The 6,034-nt window shown below is 51.5% G+C and overlaps 4 non-coding genes across 4 annotated transcripts; 1 reads left to right on the top strand and 3 right to left on the bottom strand.

The window, feature by feature from the left end:
- Positions 1-333: 333 nt before the first annotated feature.
- TRNAR-ACG lies at positions 334-406 on the top strand. The gene has a single exon. It is a non-coding gene; the product is annotated as a tRNA-Arg (tRNA).
- A 1,615-nt stretch (positions 407-2,021) lies between these two features.
- Positions 2,022-2,094, bottom strand: TRNAR-ACG. The gene has a single exon. It is a non-coding gene; the product is annotated as a tRNA-Arg (tRNA).
- Positions 2,095-3,072: 978 nt separating this feature from the next.
- Positions 3,073-3,145, bottom strand: TRNAR-ACG. The gene has a single exon. It is a non-coding gene; the product is annotated as a tRNA-Arg (tRNA).
- Positions 3,146-5,556: 2,411 nt separating this feature from the next.
- TRNAR-ACG lies at positions 5,557-5,629 on the bottom strand. Its single transcript has one exon. It is a non-coding gene; the product is annotated as a tRNA-Arg (tRNA).
- Positions 5,630-6,034: the final 405 nt, after the last annotated feature.

Genomic DNA, 6,034 nt, shown 5'->3' with positions numbered 1-6,034 from the left:
AGGTTTCTTTGAAGAGATACACCTTCCTCAGTGGTCAAGAGGAGACCATGGAATATTGCTTATCTTGACTTTGATTTAACTTCTTATGAGGTCTCCCAGACACATCATTGTAGCAGGACACAGAGACACGGCACCTGAATCACGAGGCAGCTGGCAGTGTCTGGACCAGGGGACCGAGGGGCTGCAGACAGCAGCTGGCAGTCCAGCTGACGTTCTTGACTACTTGATGTTGCATTGGATGTTCTTTGGTGTCTTTGTGATGGGCGCAGAAGATGTTCCACAGAACGAAGGATGCGGGCAGCCTACCAACGGCACGGGGCTGGTGAGGGGCCGGGGCCAGTGGCGCAATGGACAACGCGCCTGACTACGGATCAGGAGACTGCAGGTTCGACTCCTGCCTGGCTCAACACTTTTAGCCTGGTGGCAGCTCCTCCTGCTCCCTCTACGTGGGCCTTTCTTCTCCTGCCTATCACCCATCCTCCTGGGCCTTCTTCAGGGTAAAAGTGCTGGGGTGTCTTCTTGCCCTGCAGGAAGGAAAGAGTTCCTCCAGCCCTTTCAGTGCAGCTGGGCACCCCAAAATGGGCAGAGCTGGGGCCCACACCACAGCCAGGGGCACCACAGCAAATCCCACAGCAGAATGAAGATGCCTCCTGAACAGCTCCTTTGTAGGCTGGAGAGACCCAGCACTCTCAGGCTGTCCTGGCAGATCATGTGCTCTGGTCCCCAACCACCTTTGAGGCCCACTTTGGTCTTGTTGCAAAGTTCTGCATGCAACATCGATGAGCCCCATGGAAAGCACAGACAGGCCACCTGCTCACAGCACTGTCCCAAGCCTGGCCTCAGCATGATTGAGACACCCAACCTTGTGATCCAGGTGCAGATGTGCTGCCCTTGTGCCACAAGGTCAGGGTGGAGGGGTGCAGCACCCCTGCATCTCAGACCCCTTTTACTTTTATAAATTTGCAACCTTCTTTTAGGAATTAGGATTGCTCAGGAGACTACAAGGTATATCAGAAGAGGCAAAAGTATGTCTGCCAGCAGGCTTTAAAAGACTTTAACTAGAGGAAAAGCTCAAAAAGGTGGGGAGAAGTATGGAAAAGGACAAAGCTAGACCTGCTCCATGTTGTCAGTGTCTTGTTTGTACTGAGGTGGTTAGTCTTGGACACAGTGCACCAATGATGGTCTCAGAAGTGCTGGATGGAGAGCAATAATCCTTCCTCTTGAGCAGGTAGCTATGTTCTTGGTAGGACAGCCCACCATGCAGTTGGCCTTCACGGGTCCAAGGGCACACTGCTGACTCTTGTGGAAGTTGTTGTTCTCCCCTACGCCCTTTTCTGCACAGCTGTTTTCTTGACAGTCTGTAGTGCTGCATGGGGTTATCCCATCCCAGAAGCAGGACTGAACTTGATGCCTTTGCTGAACTTCCTTCACCCTGTCCAGGTGACTCTGAATGACAGCCATCCTTGCCAGTGTCAACTGCTCCCCTCCCCACTGGTGTCATCCATGAACTTCATCTTATCCCATTACTGAGTATATCAGTGAAGATGTTCAGTAGTATCAGTGGCAGCATTGACCCCTGAGGAGCACTAGGAGCAATTAACCACCATTCGCACTTCCAACCCTTGACCACAACCCTTCAAGCCCAATGTCCCAGCCCACTTTCCACCCACCCCTTACCCACAGTTGTTACTAGTGAGGCTTCAACCAGCTTCCACTCAGTAGTGCTCAGGGAGACAGCCAGGAGATGCGCACAGGGCTTATGAGGAAAACACACACTCAGAGGTCTCAGAAGCAATCCTGCCACTGAGCACTCTAGGAGGTCAGCACCCCAGGCCAAAAAGGACTTGAGGAGTGGTGGCTCTTGAAGCAGGTGGCACATTCGCAGCTTTGACAAAGAAGTGTTTCGCAAGATGATGCTCCTGTGATGCTGATGTAAGAGAGATGGGAAAAAAGCCTGGAAGGGGAAGGACATGAAGGCAGTTGTCCCCCATCACCTCCACGACAGTCAGGCAGTTTCAGGTCGAGCCAGGCAGGAGTCGAACCTGCAATCTCCTGATCCGTAGTCAGGCGCGTTGTCCATTGCGCCACTGGCCCCAGCCTGTGGTCCCACCTGGTGCCCCCGCCGTGCTTTCTGTACCACCTGGGTGTGTTGGTGGTCAAAGGGAAGCGGCAAGACCTCACCTAGCTCCCTCCTGCCCCGTTCATGACAGCCTTCCCTACTCACCTATGCGGGGAGGTCAGTATTGGTCCCACTGGTCCCACCACCCAGGAGAAGTGATGCCTGTGCTGAGTCCACCCACAAGGAGGCCAGGCAGCAAGGGCAGATGGTGGCCTCCAGCCCCTCAGCTGCTCTGGTGGGTTGGAGGTGACATCTTGCCTGCCCCATGGGAGGTGTGGCTACAATTCCCAGCCAACATAGGGCTTGGAGCCGCCCAGGGCTCTCTGGAGCCGTGGTGCACAGCTGAAGGTTGAGCTCAAACCCACCTGTTTTGTCCTCCACTTACTCCTGCCTGATGACAGAGGGCAGAGCAGGTGAGCTGTGGGTAGCAAGATCTTGCTTGATGGCCAGTTGGTCTGGGCTAACCTGTACATGGGCATCTTCAACCTTCCTTGTCCAAGTCACATGCAGGATGAAGATACCACAAAAGTGGTGACAAGCCCATGAGCCTGCCAGTGTGGGATGGAGCAGCAAAAGAACATGGAAGCAGGAATTTCCCATTGAATAATAGAGTGTTCTGGGTTGGAAATGACACGTGGAGGTCTCTAGTCCAAATTTCTGCCCAACTTATGACATTCAGATCAGTTCCTTGCCTGCTTGAACTCTGACTAACTCCAAAGATGGAGAGTCCACAGCCTCTTGGGGCCTCTCTCTCAGTGATTTACCACTCTCATGGTGAAATTTTTTTTGCCAGTATATCCAGTCAGAGCCTCCCCTGACACGAGGGAAGTTTTTGCTGTGCAGGAAGCCCAGCAAGAGGGGAGAAACTCCAGGTGAAGGCAGGCCGCCATGGAGAAAGAAAGAGGTCCCCTGTCACCACCAGTACTACGGCCAGGCTGTGGGCAGGAAAATGGCGAGCCAGGCAGGAGTCGAACCTGCAATCTCCTGATCCGTAGTCAGGCGCGTTGTCCATTGCGCCACTGGCCCTGGTCCTCCTGGAGCTCTGGGGGCTTCCAGCATGGTGGGCTTTGTGAGGAGAGCAGGGGAGGGTGCAAGAGGATTTAGTTAAGTATAGAAAAAATTAGATTTTATGAGATCCCTGGAAGCCAAGTGATCTAATCCCCTGCTCAGAGCACAAAAAGTCTTTCACATTAGGTCATTTTGTTAGTCGAGCTTTGAATGTCTCCAAGGATGGGAACGCCAAAACCTCTCTGGGACCCTGTTCTAATGTGTGACCTCTGATGTGTGAAATTTTTTTCCTATCATCTAATAGAGATTTTCCTTTATGTAATCTGTTTTTGTTGAGCTCCATCCTCTATGTCCAGAAGAAAAGCCTGGCTTCGCTTTCTCTGTAGGCACACATAGCATAAAACAAGATTATAATCCTTCCTTGACTTCTTCTCCTCCATATTATGGAAACATTGCTCTCTAGGCCACTCCTCAGCAGGCACTCCACCACCTTCTCATCTGGATGACCATCTCTGGGACTTAATGCAGTCTGTAAATGTCTTTCTTGTCCTGGAGATCCCTAAACTGGACACAGACTGCAGATTTGGTCCCACAAGTGTCAAACAGGGTGATAATCGTTCCCCCAATCTGATGGCTAGAATTAGCTGTTGACAGAGGAAAACCAAAGCTCAGCTGGAGTTGAGCTTGGTAGGGATGTGAAAGGTCAACAAAAGGGCTTTTAGAGCCACATTGGCAGCAAAAGAAAATTAAAAGAAAGTGTGGCAACGCTTCTGACTGAGTGAGGGCCATAGCAACAGATGTGGAGCAGGCTGAGGTACTCAATGCCTTCTCTGCCTCTGTCTTTATTGATGAAGTCTGCTGTCAGCTTTGTGTGCCTTTGCCTTTTGCCAGAGCCTATGGCAGTGGATTATTCATGGCAGAGGGTGATCAAGTCAGGAATCACTTGAGCAAAATGGACACATGAAGGACGGAAAAGTAGTTGCAAATTGCCAGCATAAATTTACTAAGGTCCTACCCGACCTGCCCAACTGCCTGCCTTGCTGGAACCTGGGAAAGAAACACTTGTTTATCTTGGCTTTTAAATAGGGTATTCGAGTCTTCTTGTAACCAGATTGAAAAGATATGGACTGAACGAGAGGCTAAGAAGGTGGGTGAAAACCTGGCTGGACCACCAGACTTAGAGTTGGGATCACCAGTTGGAAATGTAGAAAGTGTCCTGTTAGTAATGGAGTTTGCAGGTGTCAATACTGATACTGACACTCTTAAATGTCTTCATTAACAACCTGCATGATAGGATGGGGTGCACACTCAGCAAGTTTCTGTACGAGTTTCATCAAATTTGGAGCAGCGGCTGATACGCTGGAGGGCAGGGGCTCTTCAAAGGGGCCTTGTGAGGCAGGAGAAATGGGCTGATAGGAACCTCCTGAACCTTAGAGAGGACAAAAGTAAAGTACTGCCATGTGGGGAGGAAGCACCCCAGCAGCACCCTGCAGAAATGGGGAACCTTTACCCTGGTGTGACTCAACCACACAACCTCCTGATCTGGAGTCAGACGTGCTGCCCTTGTGCTACAAGGTCGATACGGAGGGACCCAGCCTGGGTGGTGGGGATGTGCTCCCCAGGAGGACCACCCCAGCGCTGGCCACTACAGCTCCCAGGAGACCCAGGGCTGACCCCAACCCTGATAAGCTGGGCATTGCAGCTGAGCCTCCTGCGGGGCAAGTGAGATGTCTCCCCCACCTTAGTCATTAACCCTGGCACCCACTGGGCACCTTTTGCACCAACTGAAAACTTACCTGCTGAGCCCTCATTCCCATGCCTTGGTTGCAGTTCCCTCCCTTTTTCACTCCCTTTCTCTATCCCTGTCTCCTACCCACCTTCATCAATGACAAAAAATTTGGGAAAATACTTTTCCCTCATATTTGGAGAGAAAGTCCCATTTTAATTTATAGCTACTGTCTCTCATCCTTTCATCATGAAATGCTGTGAGAAGCCTGGCTTGATGACCTCCTCATAGATACTGGAAGTTTGCTATCAGGTCCTCATTGAAACCTCTTCTTCCCCAGGCCAAATAAACCCAGTTCCAGCTAGGTCCAATGGGACCAACACCAGGCCATTTCGGTGATCCTCCACTGGACTTGTTCCAGTTGATCAATGTCCTTATACTGGGGGCCCCAAAGCTGTGTGCAGTATTCCCAGTGTGGAACATGAGTAAGAAGTGGGAATAGAAGGAATAGTCCTGAGTAGAGGAAAGTGATGAGACAAGGTGCCCAGCTCCACTGTAAGGTCTGGAGGAACTCTTTCCTTCCTGCAGGGCAAGAGGACACCCCAGCACTTTTGCCCTGAAGAAGTCCCCGAAGATGGATGATGGGCAAGAGAAGAAAGGCGAGGGGAGGGAGCAGGAGGAGCCGCTGCCAGGCTAAAAGTGTTGAGCCAGGCAGGAGTCGAACCTGCAATCTCCTGATCCGTAGTCAGGCGCGTTGTCCATTGCGCCACTGGCCCCGGCCCCTCGCCAGCCCTGTGGTCCTGGCAGGCTGCCCGCATCCTCCGTTCGTTGTCCATTGCTCTGTGCCCATCACAAAGACACCAAAGAACATCCAATGCAACATCAAGCAGTGAGGAACATCAGCTGGACTGCCAACTGCTTGACCGCAACTCCTTCAGCCCCCTGGTCCAGCCACTTGGCCTTGTGATTCAGCTTAGATGCTCTGCCTGTGTCCTGCTACAGTGATAAATCTGGGAGGCCCCGTCAGAGATCAAATCGTAGTCAAGATAAATGATGTTCCTTGGTGTCCTCTTGAACAAGGAAGGTATCTCTTCAAGGAAACCTATCACACTGGCCAAGAGTGGTATGTTTTTTGTGAATCCATGGTCACTGTTTCCAGTCATCATCACTTCCTTCCTTCA

The sequence above is a fragment of the Fulmarus glacialis genome, unplaced genomic scaffold (genome assembly GCF_000690835.1).
Source record: "Fulmarus glacialis isolate BGI_N327 unplaced genomic scaffold, ASM69083v1 scaffold29592, whole genome shotgun sequence".
In the NCBI taxonomy this organism is placed as follows: Eukaryota; Metazoa; Chordata; class Aves; order Procellariiformes; family Procellariidae; genus Fulmarus; species Fulmarus glacialis.
Note: the sequence above shows the minus strand (reverse complement) of the source record. Positions and strands in the feature narration are given on the sequence as shown.